Raw genomic sequence first — 21,551 nt, forward strand, 5'->3', positions numbered from 1 at the left:
CAAGAGCTAGGAAGTTAGGAAGGAGGACAGTGCTTGGAACCAGGCTCAAGTCCTGTGAGCGAGCGTCCTCCGAATCCCTCACTTCATTGGAAACAAGCATAGAAACGCCAAGTGCACGGGCAGATTCAGCGGGCATGAGGATCGTGTCACTCGGGATTAGCGACCTTGAGGGCGGGGCTATAACTCGAGCTTAATAGCTCACACCTCCAGGCGCAGTTGTGAATGAGCCAAGTTTCGTGTTGTGTATCAAGCCTCTATAAAGTGATTTAACACAGACCAAAGCGGCAGCAGCGTAAGGGGCTGCTTCAGGACATCGGGAAGATGTTTAACTAATTATCTTACTCTGTAAACCGTGAACACAGGCATGGAAGTCTCATGTGCTCAGAGAAGGGCCTGACGTGAGTGACAGAAAGATAGTCAACAAAAATGCACCTCGAGTGTTGGAATAAGACCTTCTCCAGCAGGAGTGATGGCGGGGTAATCTGATTATAAACACAGATGCCTAGAAATTTCATTATACAGCTTGCTGATTAGGGAATGCTGCGTTCAGCCTTGAGGCAAGCACTTGAACTGATAAAAGCTATCCCACCTGGAATACTTTATTTTTCATTACATGCTCAATAATAATGTGATTAAAAAACAAAATTGCACTTAAATTGTTATGTTGCTGTCCATGTTCTTCATTTCCACGGGGAGGCTGGAAACCGCGTGCCATCCTGCATTCTTAAAAGCTTCATCGGGCGCTACGGCTCGCCTAAGAAATTGAATTTGTGCCCGCAACAAATGAAATTATTTTTGACACATTTGTCATAAAAAAAAGATACAACGGAACCTGATATGCACAAGGTTATGTCAAGTAGCATTTCGTGACTCACTACAGGTCCTGCTGACAAATAGCCACCGTCCACAAAGTGGCATTGACGGATGGGTTATTTAACCTGGTAGTGCCTGGGGGAATACTCACAGCAAGGAAAGATGGACTGGTGCTTCAGATGCATCCAGAAGTGGGAAGTTGTGAGTATCTCCCTCCCTCCCTCATCCCTGGAGCACCCCTACAATCTGGAAATGAATGAACGTCTCTCACTGCATTTTTATGAGAACAGTCCACATCAGCATTAAAGGGAATATGCAAGCAAGGTAGGAAGATACAGAGATAAAAGCAAAACTTTGCCAATCGCCTCACTGCTTAGAAAACAATCTCAGCATCTCTCTAGGCAGGTGAGCTAGAGTTATAGAAAGAAAAAGTGGCAAACAGACATCGTTTAGCACACACGGCACCACACTCTACACAGGGTGTTTCTGGGATCACATTCGACTCGATTGCATTTATTACGCGAAAAATGGAAGGACATCAAGAAAAGACCGATGTTAAGATACGCGTGTCTTTATTTTAAGGTGCGCATTGCTACGAGACACAGGAAAAACATCCCGCTTACTGTAAAACGTGAAGTCGCTGCAATCGTTACGAACTCAAGTCTCCATGTTGTGGGTGAGCGTCTTGCTCTAAAGACAAGAGATCAGAGGTTCTCCTCAATTCATGATTCTCAACTCACCACTCCTTACCAACTTGATCAGTGTGCATAGCACTGGCCTTGTTACCTGTAGTCCCAAATCTCACAGATGTGCCTTAGCCTTGTATTTAAGTGGAAGAATGTTCCGTGCCTTTCCTTGCTCACAGCTCCTACATTCTCGGCCTCTTCGTTTGTATTCGCTTTGGCTTGGCTGGCACTTATGCTCATTTTCCTCCACCGAGGCTCCAAGGGCCTGGTGCTTCTTCCTCTTTATTGCGTGGTGGGCATTACTGCCTCCTTGAGTTGTTACCAATGTGTGGGACAGCTGTGCTACTCTCAGAACTCCTAAATCCCCTGTTCCCTGTTCCGGAAGCACATTTCTCGATCTCACTCATCCTAATTTCACAGCTAGTCTCATTGCGTTCCAGATCTGATGCGATCACTCCTCCAGGGCCTTATTGTTCTCAACAGTTGGAAGGGATTATCCTAGATGCCGTGTCTCCGCCATACGATGCCTCGAGTGTTGTGTGTGAGGAAGTGTTGACTCAACAGGCCTGGGCTGTGCAAATCCTGTGTGTGTACCAGCTTCTGGGAACTGAGCTGTTGGGATATTCTACGGGATGGGGCATTTCTGCAAGGCTGGGGCCTCGATCCACCTTGTACCAGTTTGCTGAGATGGTTTGCGCCAACGATACGATGAGTGGTGAATACTTGCCGTCCTTCTGGGGCTGTGGGGCTTCGGGAAGGAGGTCAGTCGCACAGGTGCTACATGCCCACATGACGGGCTCCCCAGGGAGACCCCTGGCCACCCAGGCCACGGTGAGCCTCCCTGTTGGCAAACTTCAAGTACGTTGGCTCCCAGCACAGGGAAAATAGTGTGTCTCATGCACTGGGAGAGGGGCGCCTGGAGCTCCAGCCAGTTTTGCTGAGCCTAGGCCCACAAGCCTTCTCCCTTTGCCAGTTTCATTCTGTGTCCTTTGCTGTGAAACACACGGCCATGAGTATCACCATGCTTCTATCACATAAGTTCTTCCGGCAAATCACAGAGCCTGAGGGGACCCTGGGGGACCCCGGCACACATGTCTGATACAGGTGTACAATGTACAACAATATTAACTGGGGGTACTGCAGTGCGGCAAGCAGGGACTGATGCAAGTCACTTCCACAGAAATTTGAGACGGGGCCACGTTGTCTGTCCACATCCTGTCTCGTTGAGAAAGCTGTTGGTCATCTGGATTGTGTGTGTGTGTTGTTTTAAGTTTATGTTTTTAAACTCTTTTGAGAGGGAGATAGAGAGCAAGCAGGGGAGGGACAGAGAGAGAGGGAGAATCCCAAGCAAGTTCCATGCTGTCGACACAGTGCCCAATGTGGGGCTTGAACTCATGAATCATGAGATCATGACCTGAACCCAAATCAACAGTAAGACGCTTAACTGACTGAACCACCCGGGTGCTCCTGGATTGTGTTCCTAAGTACATAATTATTTTCTTTCTGGAAGTTGAGATGTCTCTATCTTTAAACTTTTTTAATGTTTATTTATTTTTGAGAAAGAGAGAGAGAGAGGGAGAGAGAGAATGAGTCGGGGAAAGGGCAGAGAGAGGGAGACACAGAATCCCAAGCAGGCTCCAGGCTCTGAGCTGTCAACACAAAGCCCAACACAGGGTCTGTGACTCATCTCTCGCTAGGATTACATTCACCTTGAATTTCCAAAATCTCTAGATCCTCTGTCTATCTCAGAGTATCCATGACCGTATTTCCCTTGTAAACTCTATCTTCCTAAGAGAGATGAGAAACATACATTCACAGCTTCGTCAAACACTTGGAACAGGAAGTCACTCTAAGGTTTGTATTAGCATTTTACCTGATTACATTTATGCTGAGTGAGGAAGTAAATGCGGCTTCTTGCTTAATTTAAAAATCTCGTACAACTTCTTGGCAGTTCTCTAAATTGCCACACAATTGTTCAAACAATTGAATCGTTCATGCCAGGTTTTAGAAAATTTAGCTACCATAACTCTTCGCGTTTTATAATTCTTGATTTTTTTTTCATTTTTTTTTCAACGTTTATTTATTTTTGGGACAGAGAGAGACAGAGCATGAACGGAGGAGGGCCAGAGAGAGAGGGAGACACAGAATCGGAAACAGGCTCCAGGCTCTGAGCCATCAGCCCAGAGCCCGACGCGGGGCTCGAACTCACGGACCGCGAGATCGTGACCTGGCTGAAGTCGGACGCTTAACCGACTGCGCCACCTAGGCGCCCCATAATTCTTGATTTTTTAAAAAAAATTTGAGTAAGTTAACTGACTTGAGTTCAGTGTTTCCTTTTTTCTTTTCTTTTCTTTTCTTTTTTTTTTTACTTTTTAAGAAATTAATTTTGAAATTTATAATACCTGCCGTTTTTTATAGGGAGATCCTTCCTTTTCTGCCTGTTTCGGGTCAGTGTGTAGAAATGTCGTGGTTGGTTTTCCAAGTTCTTCTTTACTTTTTAAAAATTTTTTAAATTTTTTATTTTTTTAAATATGAAATTTATTGTCAAATTGGTTTCCATACAACACCCAGTGCTCATCCCAGCAGGTGCCCTCCTCGGTGCCCATCACCCACCCTCCCCTCCCTCCACCCCCCATCAACCTCTAAATTTTCCTTTAAATAAAACAGCTCTTGGGGCGCCTGAGAGGCTCAGTCCGTTGAGCGTCCGACTTCGGCTCAGGTCATGATCTCATGGTTTGTGAGTTCAAGCCCCACGTCAGGCTCTGTGCTGACAGCTCGGAGCCTGGAGCCTGCTTCGGATTCTGTGTCTCCCTCTCTCTCTCTGCCCCTCCCCCGCTCACACTCTGTGTGTCTCACTCTCAAAAATAAACATTTAAAAAAATAAAAAGATAAAACAGCCCTTTCCATTCCTGTTTTATTTTAAAATGGGTCGTGTGTCTGTGAGGTGCGTGCTGTGAGGACGAGGCATACACGCGTGCAGTGGAACGATTACCACAGTCAGGCTCCCTAACCACCTCGTCCCAGGTACCATTTTGCCCTGGTGATGAGAGTCCTGGATTCTGCTGTCTGAGCGCATTTCCAGGGACAACACAACGGTCTTCACTGCGCCGACCTAGCCTCCCGCACGGCTGCAACTGCGTACCCCCAACCCTCCTCCTGCCCCTCAGCCCCTGTCTGGTCCTCGGAGACAGGCCCGGACTGTGTCGCCAAGGGCTGATCGAGCACCGGAGTGTGCCTGGCCCTGAGTCTGCTGGCCGCTGTGTCCCCGGGGCTCGCCTGGAGTCTGGCACAGGGAGGTGGGGGGCAGCTGGAGGCTGGGTGTGCAGGTACCTGGGGACCTCGGGGCCGGCCTGGCATGGCCGTGGGCCTCATCTGAGCTGCACGGAAGGCAGGTGCCCACTTTGCTCTCCCTCATTCGCGGGGAGGGCCTCTCTCCGCACCGCTGCCGGGCTTGGCAGGAGTGACCTGGGGGCGATGCCCACATATGGGGCCGCGCCTCGTCCTTCAGTGCATCTTTCCTCACTGTGCTCCACCCAGGTGCTGGATCTCTCTCCCGGAACGCTTGGCTACTCTGAAGGTATTTTCTCCTGTGCCTGCTTGTGTTGAGTGATGGGCCCACCCGGGGACGAGGGCTCGAAACCTTTTTCCGCCACCTTGCTGACCTCACCTTCCACAAGACCCCTACCTTCCATACAATGAAAGTTATTCCTTGTGTCCCTCTGGACATTCCAGAACATTCCTCCCGGCCTTCACCAGCACTACCCAGCTCTACCCAGACAGGGTGCTTAACCAAGGGGTCATCTGAGGGAAGGCCTCCCAGACCCCCCCTTCGATTCCCTTCTGTATTGTTTACTTTTCCCACCCACAGGTCCAAAGGGAAGTGCGTCTTTCCCCCCGGGCTTTATTGTACTGTTTGACTCCAGCTCTTTCCAAAGCATTTCACTTATTTCGGCCTTGAAATTTCAACCTCAAACCAGTTTCAATCTCGCCTCCAACCCACAGTTGGTATTAGCCATTGCTTTTTCTGCCCCTCTCCGTGTTCGGGTTCACGCCAGCTTCGTTTAAGGCCTTCCATTCTCTCTGACACCCGTCCCGTTCTCTTCTCCACCGGTGTCCGTCTACACAACACTCACTGACTTTTTCCTTAACAAAAGTTTTTTTGACTACAATGCTTTCCTTTCAATGGGGGTTCTTTCCTCAAACCTGCAATGGAGCGTGCGTTTCATTTTATCCTTTTCATCGAAAAATCTTTATAACGTACCCACACATATCTTATATCTCTGAGATTTTTCAGGATCTCTGAGATCCTAGCTGATTCTTTGTAATAATTCTTGTGTGACGTATTCGATTATTTTTGGTTCAGGAATTTCTTTCCCTCCCCACAGATCTGTGAAGTGTGCGGTTAGGTTTATTATAGCATAATCAGAAAAATAAAATCACATTACATTTCACAGTCTTTATTTTCCTTGCTGATTAGTTTTTTTCCCCAAATCTGTTGTTTCTTGTCTTTGTGAAGAAAACAGCAATCAGCATGAGTGGCTGTGTGTGTGTGTGTGTGTTTGTGTATATACAACATATACGCCTGAGTTGACGTGCACATAGGAGTGTGGGGTGTGTGTGTGTGTGCGTGTTTGTGTATATACAACATATACGCCTGAGTTGACGTGCACATAGGAGTGTGGGGTGTGTGTGTGTGTGCGTGTTTGTGTATATACAACATATACGCCTGAGTTGACGTGCACATAGGAGTGTGGGGGGTGTGTGTGTGTGCGTGTTTGTGTATATACAACATATACGCCTGAGTTGACGTGCACATAGGAGTGTGGGGTGTGTGTGTGTGTGTGTGTGTTTGTGTATATATAACATATACGACTGAGTTGACGTGCACATAGGAGTGTGGGGGGTGTGTGTGTGTGCGTGTTTGTGTATATACAACATATACGCCTGAGTTGACGTGCACATAGGAGTGTGGGGTGTGTGTGTGTGTGCGTGTTTGTGTATATACAACATATACGACTGAGTTGACGTGCACATAGGAGTGTGGGGTGTGTGTGTGTGTGCGTGTTTGTGTATATACAACATATACGCCTGAGTTGACGTGCACATAGGAGTGTGGGGTGTGTGTGTGTGTGTGTGTGTGTTTGTGTATATATAACATATACGCCTGAGTTGACGTGCACATAGGAGTGTGGGGTGTGTGTGTGTGTGTGCGTGTTTGTGTATATACAACATATACGCCTGAGTTGACGTGCACATAGGAGTGTGGGGTGTGTGTGTGTGTGTGTGTGTGTGTGCGTGTTTGTGTATATATAACATATACGACTGAGTTGACGTGCACATAGGAGTGTGGGGTGTGTGTGTGTGTGCGTGTTTGTGTATATATAACATATACGACTGAGTTGACGTGCACATAGGAGTGTGGGGTGTGTGTGTGTGTGTGTGCGTGTTTGTGTATATATAACATATACGTCTGTGAGCATATGTTGGGGGATTGGGAGGGAAAGAGGAACAACGTTTACATCATGGCGACTAAAAGCCAGATTTTTTCTTCCGTTTTCCCGTCAACTCCGAAAGTACTATTGACACTATTTTCACATGGCTTTACCCTTCTTCAGATGCTCCTGATTTTGATGATATTAAGTATTTTCTGAATTGAGTGTCTCTGAAGCAGATTTGAGATTCTCAGATAAAATATAGTTATTAATGTATATATTTTTATGATGTATTCTAATGTACTCCTCAACCCCCTTCCCCACACTGATTTGAAACATTATGGTAAATACCCACCAAAAATTTAACATCAGAGCGCTCATTTTAAATACAACACTCAAACTTTCTAGAGCTCCAGTGACACCCAAAACACTGTCATTTTCAAACAGGTTTAAAATTTAAACTGTTCTTTTTAAAAATTTCCCTTGGCAAACTTCTAATGCCTGTTAGTTTCTAATAAGAGTAAATGCTAAACACCAATCTAGAATTCATTTTGATCATATGTTCAGGTTAAAGGCAAGATGAGGTTTTTAATGACATGATTCATAAATGTCATTGTACCGGGAATAGACATCAATGTTCTTCAACATGTAATTAACATTTAAAAAGCATTGTAAATGGGGCGCCTGGGTGGTGCAGTCAGTTAAGCGTCCGACTTCAGCCAGGTCACGATCTCGCGGTCCGTGAGTTCGAGCCCCGCGTCGGGCTCTGGGCTGATGGCTCAGAGCCTGGAGCCTGTTTCCGATTCTGTGTCTCCCTCTCTCTCTGCCCCTCCCCCGTTCATGCTCTGTCTCTCTCTGTCCCAAAAATAAATAAACGTTGAAAAAAAAATTAAAAAAAAATAAATAAAAAGCATTGTAAGAAATGAGGGCGATGATTATCTAAGATGATAATAAAAGCTTCCTCAAAATCAATTTATCATTTTAACAAGACATATGTAAATATCTCATGTTAGGACTATGTTTTTACTGTTCCTGGAGCCTTGAATGACCACATAACCACATGAAAGTGAATATTCTTGGCATCTATGTGGAGGAAGAGAGTTTGTTTTTTAAATGGTGACCAGGAAAAAATCTTAAGTGACCATACTGTTCACACCTGGCACTGTCTTCTCCAATTTATCCACCTAAAGCCTATTGACAGGGAAGGTTCTTAAATCACCACATTCCACAGGGAGGCAATAATTGAGTTCCGCACAACAAATATGTCACCTAACAAATGTCTCAGTGCCTGAAATAAGTGTAGACATATGCCACGTACAATGGCAAACACAATGGCTGCTTTATTTGATTTGCGTAGGCCAGCAATGTGGTAACACCCCCCGTCCCGTGACACTGAAATTCTTGCCTAAATTCCTCTTTCTTTCTTTCTTTCTTTCTTTCTTTCTTTCTTTCTTTCTTTCATTGTATAAAAGCCAAAGTCTAGAAAGTGCTTCTATCCTATATCCCTTTGCTCAAAATTCAGCTACTTACGTGACCCCAACCTCGCTATAAGGGAAGCTGGAAATTTCTGTGCACCCAGGACAAGGAAAACACGTGGAGAATACATAGCACAGTCTCAGTCAAAACAGTGGCAAGAGGGGCACCTGGGGGGCTCAGGTTAAGCATCCGACTTCGGCTCAGGCCATGATCTCGCGGTTCGTGAGTTCAAGCCCCATGTCAGGCTCTGTGCTGACAGCTCAGAGCCTGGAACCTGCTTCGGATTCTGTGTCTCCCTCTCTCTGCCCCTCCCTCACTCGTGCTTTCTCTCTCTCTCTCTCTCTCTCTGAAAAATGAATATAACATTAAAAAAAAAGACAGTGGCAAGAAACTCTCTGGAAATGTAATAGGCAAAGAAAAAGTCCAGACTACAGTGAGTCTCAGACACAATACATTTAGGAAGGAGAGTATATGAAGATTCAGAATCTAGAAACCATGCCTGTAATATTACCTGTATCACTTTCCTCTTGGAAACTTCATATCGATTTTAAAATGCTGATTTAGATCAGGGGTGGACATGTTATGTCCCACAGGCCCAATTTCACCTGTAAGCCATTGTGGTGTAATCTTGCTAAATTTTCTTCTACACATTTTAGGAGGTAAGATATGTAAAAGAAATAACATGCCAGCCGCGAAGCCTAAATTATTTAATATCTGGACCTTTGTACAAAAATGGTTGACACTGGCTAGCACCTTCTGGTTATAAAATTCTGAATTTTTGTAGAATAGACAACCCCGAAGATTATGTATACACATTTGGAATATAAATGTTGAAAAATATATTTGATGATATCCAAGAGGATCCAGCTTAGAGGGTCGAGGTAAAAGTGAGCAGATAACCACAGCCCTGCAGTCCGTCAATATTCAGGAATGAGCAAGCTGGGGGGCCTCACGGAGATGTCGAGGGTGACAGTATCATCAGAGAGACCACAAAAGAGAAAAGAAGATTTCAAGCGGGAAGATGTTTAATTTTAGCAGTGATGGCTCACTGCACTGCATTGCCTTCTTGCCAAGTGGATTAACGCGCATTCATATTTTCAGCGATAACTCAAATGAACGTGAAGAACAGGATAATTAAGAATATTTTTGGCTTATTTATCATCGTGCACCTAGCACTATACCTAACTCTCGTGGAGCACAGGGGGAAACATTCTGTTGACGGAGTAAACAGACAAACGACCTGTAGTCAGTCAATTAATATCGATGTATTACTTTTCGATAATGGACAATTTTTTCGTGTTCCTATTTGATATTTAACAAAAGTGGATAGTTAACAAAATTAGTGGCATTTACAATGTCTAAGAATGCTTAGTCCCGCAAACCAATAGTCCTAGATTTTCTACCTTTATTAATTTTTCCATTTGCATTTGGTACGCAAGGACTGTGGAGTTTGAATGGAGTGTAACTACATTTGTCATTGTTATCTGAACAGTACCTGGTAGTTCTCTTGGAAGAATGTTCTTGACAAATTGATGGCTTTGGATCCCTGTTGATCTCAGTCTTTCTGATATTTATGGAGTTATTTAAGAATCTCATCTGTTTAATTTCATTTATTAAACTTTGCCTGACATCAGGTATAGGGACCTATAAAACTTAACAAAAGTTGCACGTTGTCTGACCTAAAGTATTGCAATATAAAACTGTAATTAATCTACCTTATATAAATTGCAATTAATTTGACAGTCAAAAAATGTTCTATTTGCTATTTAAGGATGACACTGCGACTTTTACCATCTGTTCTTTGCCAAGGATGTCGAATACGGCCAAGACTGTGTTTTCTTTTCCTGACATATTGCGCACAAATATTCCGTTCACAAAAATTTGCTGAAACATTCATTCTTTTAAAAAATACTTGATATTTGTGCTTAGTCGATGATAGCCAATAATTAATAGACATTTTAACTTTCCAGAGCACATCATAGTAATTTTTCATTTTATCCCCCTGGTCAGTTTAGAGTCCAAGATTTAGTGTCCAGAAACTGATCCAGAGTTGGGGGAAACAGTGGAGTTTGCGTTCATAGTTCTTTATGCGGTAATGTGACAGTAATAATTATACTAACCAAAGAATTCAGGAACTTGTTCTCTGGGTAACTCAGCAACGTCAGCGGCACAACTGTGCCAACATTAGCACAAGCCCGAGGGAGGTTTTATCAAATCCATGTGTCTGGTGCCTCATCACATGTGCCATCGGCTCTCTAGACTGAAAAAACTAAGCAGGGGATACCTCTTGATCCAGTGGTTAATTTCGTCTGGAAAAGTTAGCAGAAAATCCCTTCATTGGTATTCTAAGTCAAGAACTAGAAGCAGGAAGGAGCCGAAGAGTTCTTTCACTAGTGCACCTGCTACCAGAAATGTGGGCTATTCTACGCAGAGTTAAAAAAAAAAAAAACGTTTTTTTAACATTTATTCATTTTTGAAAGACAGAGAGAGACAGATTGTGAATGGGGGGAGGGACAGAGAGAGAGGGAGACACAGAATTCGAAGCAGGCTCCCGGCTCCGAGCTGTTAGCAGGGAGCCCGATGCGAGGCTGGAGCTCACAAACCGCGAGATCGTGACCTGAGCCGCTCAACCGACTGAGCCACCCGGGTGCCCGTCTATGCAAAATGTTTTTAAAAGTTCTAAACAAATACATTCTGAGGTGGACCTAGAGAGGGTTTCCTGAATTAATTTCTTCTTATTACAATCAGCACGTGCCACGACTGTGCTTTATCACCCAGACGCCGTCCCTTCAAGTTTTAAACTGTGAAGGATGATCTTGAAGAGAGTGAGGAATTTCGACTGTAGAAGGCAGGATGAATGATGCCACAAAGCTGTAGATAACTCTGTCCCCGGACTACAGTTTTGCATAACAATAGACACACAGGACACCCCGCATTTTTTCTAAATGGATGGGACACTTTTAACAGCTATCATCCCCCTGGGACTAACGGGTATGCCATTCTGAGCCTGTAAGCTGGGGCCAACGGCGGACTTTCAAGAGAAAAGATTCCCTAAGTTATAAACAAAAAGGTGCGCTTGTTTTTATGAACTTGTCACGGCAAAAATGTCTGTTCCGGGATAAGGCGGTCCGAAGCAAACAGGAAAATGTACAAAGATTGTGCTGCAAATTTTCCTTCCTTCCTCCCTCCCTCCCTCCCTTCTTCCTTCCTTCCTTCCTTCCTTCCTTCCTTCCTTCCTTCCTTCCTTTTTCTTTCTTTCTTTTTCTTTCTTTCTTTCTTTTTCTTCCTTCCTTTCTCTTCCTTCCTTTCTTCCTTTCTTTCTTTCTTTTTCTCTTTCTTTCTTTCTTTCTTTTTCTTCCTTCCTTTCTTCCTTCCTTTCTTTCTTTTTCTTTCTTTCTTTCTCTTTCTTTCTTTCTTTCTTTCTTTCTTTCTTTCTTTCTCTTTCTTCCTTCCTCTTTCTTTCTTTCTTTCTTTCTCTTTCTTCCTTCCTTTCTTTTCCTTCCTTCCTTCCTTCCTTCCTTTCTTTTTCTTTCTTCCTTCCTTTTCTTTCTTTCTTTCTTTCTTCTTTCTTTCTTTCTTTCTTTCTTTCTTTCTTTCTTTCTTTCTTTCTTTCTCTCTTTTCTCTTTCTTTCTGAAATAATTATAAAAACCAGTAACTCCCAGCTTTACTGAATACACATCTCCTTCAGAGCACGTGCGACTAAGGGCTGGGTCCCCTGTGAGCCCGGAGAGGGTGTGAGGGCACCGTTGTTCCATGGCTCACGGGGCTGGCCACCCTGGAGTGTGTGCCTCCGGCTGAAAGCACTGCCGGAGAATTCACGTGGACGGGCATGTGTGTGTCCCAGGGGGGCATGGGAGGGAAGCTGAAAGAAGGCCATTTAATTCCTCTCTGCCCCGTCACGAGGAGAGCACAAGTCTACAGCTCAGCCTGCGTTCGAAGGCAGCACGCGGCATGTGCAAAGGGCCTGCTCACACCAGCTCGTTTTGCGGTACGGGATCCTGGAGGACGGAAGCCGACGTGTCACATCCGTGCGGCTCTTCCTCCAACGCCCGGGAGGAAGGCAGAGTTTGGGGCCTCTCCAGTCAGGGAATCTCTAGTCGGGGATGCTGGTGCGGCCGCTTGCTGGCTGTGCGTTCTGGGTCGATCCCTCAACCTTGCCAGTGCCTCCATTGTCCCACTTGTAAAACGGGAGTAAGGGTCGCGCTTGCCTCACAGGCCTGTAGGAGGAGACTTTGCAGTGGATTTCTGTCACGCAGCGGCTACTGCAGAGCCTGGCGGACGGCCTGTGCCCCTCGGCCCATACGTGTTTGTTAGAGAAACTAAGTAGACGCCACGAACACAGTCGCTGGGGGTTGTTCTGTTCGTTGCCCCGCGGGATGCCCTTTGTCGGCAACCTCCGGAAAGCTCTCTGAGGACCAAATATCGGCAGGACCAGGAGTCCAAGACGAGATGGAGGTTTGTTATCTGTCTTTGGACCATCCGTGCCGACGGTGTCTCTCGAAGGCTGGAGCACGACACCGTGACTTTCAAGCACAGTCCTCTTCTAACGCACTGCAGCGTCTGAAGAATTTAGTGCCACGTGGATGGATTTCATTCCATCGCAACGAGATGTAACAATCTTATTAGCTTGAGGCGCGGTTGCATTAGATGCTAAATTCACGCCACAGGACGTCACACAACACATGATTTCCAAAGACACTATCCCTACGGGTGCACAAAACGCCTGGCTGCGGTGAAACGCCAAACGGCCGGGGGAGGACTCCTTTGTTCTCATTATTGCTTTTTTTTTAATTTTTTTATTTTTAATGTTTGTTTATTATTATTTTTAATCTTTTTATTTTTGAGAGAGAGCGTAAGCAGGGGAGGGGCAGAGAGAGAGGGAGACAGAATCCCAAGCAGGCTCCAGGCTGTGAGCTGTCAGCACAGAGCCCGACCCGGGGCTCGAACTCACCAACCGTGAGATCGTGACCTGAGGCTAAGTCAGAGGCCTAACCGACTGAGCCACCCGGGCGCCCCTCCATTATTCTTTTATGTTACTTGTGTTTCCTGACACTCGAAAACAGAAAAGTGGAAACGGAACTTGAAGGCTGAAGCAGAAGCATCTGGAGAAGAACAGGAAAGCACGAAGCTTGCCCTCACTCGAGTCGATTAGAAACTGGGGCCCGAAACGCGATGGGGGTCCCGAGGACACAGGGAGGGAAGGGGCTCCGGCGGCAAAGGAGAAGGGCCGGGTGGGCGGCACAGTGTCTGCTGGGACCTGACATGACCCAGAAGGAGGCCCAGGGCTCATGGCAGCCTCTGCGGTGATCAGTTACATCAGTAAGTATCAGTGACTCCCTCCAGGGTGAGCAGAGGCCAAGGGGAAATGGACGGGGTCAAGGAGCCAGAAGGACCTTACCAAATGCAATTAGAGGGCTTCAGGAAAAGGAGGCGGGAAGGCCCCCCGCCCCAAGCCAGGATCCCAGAGCTGCTCCTGGGGCCTGAGGGAAGGAGGAGGGGCAGTCTGATGGGTCCCACCCAAGGATTCACCTGAATCGGGGCCTGGGGCACAAGGGTGGGGACCCGGCTCCCCTGAAAGTTTCTCCAAACAGAAGAGTTGAGTGACAGAAGGAGCCTCACAAGGATGGCTTTTAACCAGCAGAGAGAACTGGGAGTGAGGAGCTTATAAACTTACAAACCACAAAAAAAAAAAAAAAAAAAAAAAAAAAAAAAAAAAAATCGTGCTCTAAAGGGTGTTAGCTTTTGGCCTCGTTGCTTAGGGAGTTGCTTAACCAAAGAGAAAAACAGAAACTTTTGGGTAATTGATTAGGCATGCATTTAAACCTCAAAACTTTTTGTAGTAAGTCTTTTTTTTTTTTTTTTTTTTTAGTTGCCTTTAGTGAGTGTATGTTACAATTACATGGGGGGTGGGATGAATTTTTAACAATACACACATTCTTATAACCCCCAGTGCAAGTAAGAAATAGAGCGTCTCCAGTATGACCCTCAGGCCCCTTTCTCCAGCCCTGAGGCAAACACTGATCCTTCTGATACTGTGCGTTTTGTTACCCTAGAATTTCATATAAATGTCTGTTTTCTTTCATGCCTGGTTTTTTTCACTCAGCATGAACCTTCCAGATCATTTGTGTGGATGTATTATCTGTTGTCTCTTTTATTTAAGCAGTAGTAATCCAGAATACAGCCAGTCACACACAATTTGCTCTAAACCATACTGAATGTTACCTGTATTATCTAAGATATGCTCACCTTTTTCCGTGTCTTCAGAGTATGACAAAAAAAAAAAAAAATCCAAAGCAGACTTTTTAAATGTTGATTTTCAGTATAAAATATATGTTAGCTGTAGGGGTGCCTGGGTGGCTCAGTTGGTTAAGTGTCTGACTTTGGCTTAGGTCATGATCTCAGGGTTCAGGAGTTCGAGCCCCGCGTTGGGCTCTGTGCTGACAGCTTGGAGCCTGGAGCCTACTTCGGATTCTGTGTCTCCCTCTCTCTCTGCCCCTCCCCTGCTCATGCTCTGTCTTTTTCTCTCTCTCAAAAATAAATAAAGGTTAAAAAATTTTTAAATAAAAAATATATTTTAGGTGTGACCCCAAATACATATACATGTATATGTGTGTGTTAATATAGAAATCATAAACACATAATCATATAAGCAAAAGCATGTACATAAACACATAGGAGTTTATATAATTGAAAAAAAAAACACTTGAAAACAAGAGCGAGCTTTGCTGTTTAAAGTACTCTGAAGTCTGATATATTCTGGTCTAATCCAGCCCATGTCACACATAAAAATGAGGGTCACAAGCTACTGAATTAACCTTAAAACCCATGATGGGTCATAAGGTGCCGTTGGAACAGCACGAATTTAGAGTATCTTGATCGTTGCCTCATTTAGTACAGCCTTGCATTTCCCAGCTGGTGAGGATTTGCCCATGACAAATGCACTAGACCATTATGCTATGAGATCGAATACTTTTCCCTTCCTCCTCCAGTGGCCCATTTGAATCCAGTCGGTGAGATCTTTCCTAATCTCCTGCCTCCGTTGAAGTATGATCCTTTGAACGGTCAGTCACACATGGCTCTCTGGGGACCTGTGTGTTTATGTTTCAACCTGAAACTGCTCGGCGCAGGTAAACTGGCAGATCTCGTGGACCCTGGCAACACGACGCCAGGCCCACCCCGGAAGCTGGTGAATACGAACACCCCCTTTCTAGGGCAATAGTGCTGGCCGCCAGAGGAGATTTTACTTCGTGCAAAGGAAATGGCAGCTCTTCTTCCGACATAGTTGTGCGCTTTTAGCCTCTCATGATTCTCTCCATTTGCTGAACTCTGCTCCCAGGTCCACGAAATGAACAAAAGCAGAGTGTTTTAGAAAGCTGGCTATAACGATTTATGGTGTTTCCTTAATCAGAACGCACTCTCTCCAGGCAGAGACCATGCACTAGTCATTTGTCCCGTGCTGGGGATCTAGGAGAAAGGGGGACACACTAGAAGTCCTTCGTGGACGCTGAACGAATATATTTAGTGATGCTGCGATCTTTGTAGTTTCTGTCTACTGAGGCTCGTTGAGGAAAGGAGAGAGAGACAGCAGACCAGCTTCCAGCTTCCTGATCTTGACCGACGTCATTAATATTTCTGGGTCTCAGTTTTCCCTTTCAGTGAAATGTGGGTAATATTCAGCTCAACTCAATGTGAGCATTGGGTGACTTAATATATGTAAAATACAGAAAGGCGTGTTTGGCAAATATTAAGGGGCATGTAAGCATTAAACAACTTCTTCTCCTCCTCCTCCCCCTCGTCCCCCTCCTCCTCCTCTTCCTCCTTCTCCTCCTTCGCCTTGGTTTGTTTTGATTTCTATTTTTGCCCTAGAGATATACGCAACTAATAATTAAACTGAGAAATTCTTCTTGCCCTGTTGTGAATTTTCCAGAGTGGAGCATTTGTGCATGTCTTTTATTGACTGCTGTGTGTTGGCGGGAGGACCACTCTGCTCTCTGGGGAAAGAAAGGCCCTACCTCAGGGAGCAAGGAGAGGCACGTCATGTCTGTGTTCGGACTTTCCTTGCACTGACCTCCTGAAACGTCTGTCCCTTTGGCTTTCCCCTGCTTCCTGCCCACGGCTACATTTCCCCTTGGGGTCAACCACGGTGCGGAGAAGGGTGAATCTGACACCATTTGTCCTTGTTGGCTGCGAACTCCTTGAGGTCAGAACTGTCTCATGTACTTTCGTGGATCTTTATTCAAGTGCTTCCCTATAGAAAGAGTTTCACATATTTTTTGTTGAAAGAAAACAAGTTCACCCTTAGAATGTGGTTTTCTTAAATAGAAACACGAGCGACCTCTTCACTGCCTTCTGTGCGTCCCACCAGGGAATGTCGGGCAGCGTGGGTGTGCTAAGCAAGTGTAGACTCCCCAAGTGGCACGGAGCTGAAGAGAGTTCTGGGGGAAACACCCCCACCCACCCAGAGGTGGATCTTGTAGCAAGATGCCCAGGTGGGGCAGAGTGGATTTCCTAAAGACCGACTGAAGGCAGCGGTGGAGAGGCTTTGTCGAAGTCAACTGACGTTCACAGGGCTGGCTTCGCCCTGGGCTCTCCTGGTTCCTCCTCCCTCCCCCTCCCCCAGGGCTGTGGCATCTTCCTGCTTGGGTCACTGGCGTCTCCAACACCAAGAGCTTTTTTAGCATGCCTGCTTTCTGCCTCTTCCTCTCCAGCTTAAAAATACCCATGTTCTGTTAGGAGAGCCCTTAAGCCTCTTGTCATCATTTCTTTCTCAGACACCTGCAGGCCCCCTGGAGGGAGGCTGTTTTCCCAGGGAAGTCGCAATCTGCCCGAGAGCCCAGGCCCCGGCTGAGCCTCCTGTTCCCAGAGGAGCACCCTCTTTGCTCCTCTCCATTCCGCCTTCCCTTCCTGGGAGGGTTGACGTTGGACGCAAGCGCTTCTGTAGGTTCTGTTGGTGAGGGACAGGAAGTGGCCGCCGAGAGCTGGTGGAGAGGGACTCTATGAGAAGCTTCTCGACATCGCTCTTGCCCCGCAGATGTGCACCTCCAATCACAGCTCTTTAACATATTTCGCTGTTCTCTCTAAAATCCCTAACGCACCTGCTGGCATCTGCCTGTCCTCTCATGTCCCCCTCCTGCTGCTGGGGTTCCTTGCACCTGTCTGAGTCCCTCAGTCTCTGGTGTTGTGGAGCGAGCCCGTTCTGTTGGTTTCTACTATTTGTTCCCCAAATACTCTCTTTGTCTTCAAAGCACAGAACGCTCCCAGTGACACCCATCCCAAAAGGCAGGTAGGGTGGGGTCAGGAGGAGAGGACACAGTAGAGGGAGAGGGAAGAAGGTGAAGGGTTTGCCGACCATCTCCTTGTCACAGAACCAGCGACATCAATCTGAGACACAGACAGAGAAGGAGACATATCTTAAAGTGTGTAATTATGCTGGGACAACCAATTCACAGATGGATCTCGGAACTGGGAGAAGTTTAAAGCAGGCAGTCGAAAGACTCTGTAACTCCTTGCATGAAGATTTCATTGGTCTTTACCTTTCAATACCACCTTTGTCTGCTCCTTGGGATCGTATGTCGGGGGGAAGCATGTCTACCCACATTTCCCAAATTTCTTCTTACCAGTTCATCCTCTCAGAAAAGGACTAAGGCTCTAAGTATGTTTTTTTTTTTCTTTATTTTTTTTAAGGTTGGTTTATTTTTGAGAGAGAGAGAGACAGAGACTGAGAGAAAGAGAACGAGTAGGGGAGGGGTGGAGACAGAGAGAGAATCCAAAGCAGGCTCCAGGCTCTGAGCCGTCAGCACAGAGCCTGATGTGGGGCTTGAACCCATGACCCGTGAGATCATGGCCTGAGCCGAAGTCAGATGCTTAGCCAACTGAGCCGCTGAGGTGCCCCAGGCTCTAAGTTTTAATTCTAAATTCTTAAGGAAGCATTTCTGAAAGCAACTGCTATTGTCGGGTGCCCAGGACTCATGGTGGTAATGAGAGGCTCAGACCATAGCTGGTTAAGCCGCAATACTTTGCGTGGTTTTTTCCTTAATGTTTATTTATTCCTTTTGAGAGGCGGGGGGAGGGGGGCGGTGGTGAGAGACAAGGAGAGAGAATCCCAAGCAGGCTCCACACTCATCACAGAGCTCAAAGCAGGCTCAATCTCACAACCGTGAGATCGTGACCCGAGCCGATGTCAAGACTCTTAGCCAGACTCTTAGCCAACTGAGCCCGCCAGGAGTCCTAATTTACAAACATGTTGATGGATGAGCGAGAAGCGAGGGGCAAGGGGGAGGTGGGAGCAGGTGATCTAACACGCGTTCGATAGTCTCTGCCTCTTTATGTGTGAGTATAAAATATGGCCTTGGTGTGAAATATAAAATGCATTGCCTCCTGAAACATTTCACTGCAATTGCCAGAAAGTTTTTATGATCAATATTCAAATCTAAATGGTGGTCCCCAGTCATCCAAATTCGTCAACAAAGTTTGTCACAATTCCTGTGCCCACAACGTTGCCCCTTTACCCGCATGATCACAGACGTTTCACTGTGTTCCCCACTTTGGTGCCTTGTGCATACACTCACTTTGTATAGGATTACACACAGATTCACACCTGCTTTATCAGACAGACTCTTAGAATTTCCTAACTTGTTTGGTGCTACCGAAATTTGTGTTTCGACTTCTGTTGTTCTCCTTTTGTTAAAACGTGAACAAACTGACAAGATAAAAGAGACAATCGGAGACCATGTCAAAACCCGAGGTTGAGAATGACGCACGAGGCAAGCGAAAGGGAAAATTCTGTAAGTGCAGGCGAGAGCTCGAGACCTACTGATTCACTGTGCGTTCAGTATGGCTGCGCTGGGGTTTTTAATATCATGTCACAGAGGAGAGCACAAGAGGAAAACAGACGACCTTGTTCGAGAAGTTAGGTTCCACAGAGGATATACAGTCCTTCCGTTTATGTCACTTAGAAAAAGGCATTGTGCTCAGTGAAATAAGCCCAAGAAGGGCAAACACTGTATAATCTCACTTCTACGTGGAATCTAATTAAGAAAAAAAGGGAAAAAAAGCAAATCCTCTCCCAAATCATAGGAAAAGACATGAGGTTTAATTACGAGAGGGAAGTGCGGGAAGGTGTCACAAGGTGTCACAAGGCCTCACCCTCCAGCCAGGAGACAAAGTACCTGTTAGATGTGCAGCAGGGGGGCTGAGGCCTCTGCACTGGCTGGTGTCTGGGAAGGGTTTTAAGAGAGTGAAGCATGAGCATTCTCATCACAGGGAGAAACTTTTTTATCTTCTTTTTACTGTATTTACATGAGATGACGGATGCTAATTAACCCTCTATGGTGATCATTTCACGACCCACGCAGAGCAAACTTCTGCCGCACACTGGAACCTTATACAGGAAAACCCTGCATCGGGAGTAACTTGCTCTGCGAGGGTTCCGCAAGACGAGCAAACGTTTCTCATGAATTTAACCTGACGAATGAGCCACGTCTTGCAATCCGAGGAGTACGTGATGCCGAATGTCACGTGATCACAACTGAGCCAATGGTTCTTTCTCTCTCTCTGTGGGACTGTGGGTGATCGTCTCCCATGCTCGGATGCTCGGTCTCAGGCTGCGGTGTTTGTAGAAATCACTAATTTTTCAGAACGTTGGAAGGTGCCCACCACTGGCACTCGTGTATTTACTGTCACTTCCAAGCACCTATGGACAGGCGTTGGCTTTACCATCCAAGAGGGAGCTTAGGAATGTTCTGCTTCATTCTAGGTCAGGCTGCCTGCAGACAGACCCTTTCCCCTGCTGCCCTATCGCCAGTTACATTAAATGCAGTATATGACAAGAGTTTATTAATACCGCACTGTAGTCAACATCCGTGCAAGCACATACAATGGCCGCCATGCAGACGAAGATTCCATGGAGGCAGGAGATAGCAGTGATTCCATTAGTGAAAGTCATCCTACACAATGACCCCCGTCTCTCTTGTCTCCCTCACACCAGCCACGAAGGTTTTCAAAGTGCAGGTTAACTTGTCTGTTTTTCTTCACATTTTGTATTTGCTTTATTACTTGCTATTATATTACAGCACTGTAATCGTTTTTATATGCAGATTTTTGGGTTGTGGGACGAATCATCTGAGTTGTCACTGTTTCTTCTGGGGAATTCGCTTTGATAAACGAGTGCTTTGGATTAGAGGCATGTTTCCGGAATGAATTAGGCTCGCAAACCAAGGGTTTTCTGTACAGGGATGTAGGTCAATTATTTCTCAGTGCAACTGGAAAAAAAGAATTAAAAGATTAATGTTGGCATTATTCTTCCGTTTCAAGACAAAACTGAGGTCGATGAAGGTGAAGGGATTTTTGCAACTCTATGCAGCCTACAAAACTAATAACAAGGGCCAACTGTGTGCCGGTGGGTGCGCTGATTGGTGGCGCCTCACCGTGCTCTAGGCTGCAGCGCACTGCAGCTCCCATGGTGTAGATGGGGAAACTGAGGCACGGGCAGCCGAAAACCGCGCCCCAACAACTCAAGGTCCTAAGCTGCTGAGTAGCAGAAGGATGTCTGTGCCTCGGCTGTTGTGTCCACTTTCTGTCTCGGCTTTTTACAGCTAAATAAAGATACTTGACACGTGACGAGCTGCTTCCCCTCACATGGCTTCTGTGCCGACACTGCTTGGTTCTTCGGATTTCTGTGCGTATTTTATTTTATTTATTTTATTTAAAAATTTTTGTTTAGGGGCGCCTGGGTGGCGCAGTCGGTTAAGCGTCCGACTTCAGCCAGGTCACGATCTCGCGGTCCGTGAGTTCGAGCCCCGCGTCGGGCTCTGGGCTGATGGCTCGGAGCCTGGAGCCTGTTTCCGATTCTGTGTCTCTCTCTCTCTCTGCCCCTCCCCCGTTCATGCTCTGTCTGTCTCTGTCCCCCCAAAAAAAAAAAAAAAAAACAAAACGTTGAAAAAAAAATTTTTTTGTTTAGTGTTTATTTATTTTTGAGACAGAGAGAGAGAGGCAGAGAGAGAGGGAGACACAGAGTCCGAAGCAGGCTCCAGGCTCTGAGCTGTCGGCACAGAGCCCGACGCGGGGCTTGAATTCTTGAGCTGTGAAGTCAGACACTTAACCAACTTAACTGAGCCACCCAGGTGCCCCAGGGTCTCTATACGT

Source organism: Felis catus, chromosome B1 (assembly GCF_018350175.1).
Source record: "Felis catus isolate Fca126 chromosome B1, F.catus_Fca126_mat1.0, whole genome shotgun sequence".
NCBI classification, from domain to species: Eukaryota; Metazoa; Chordata; class Mammalia; order Carnivora; family Felidae; genus Felis; species Felis catus.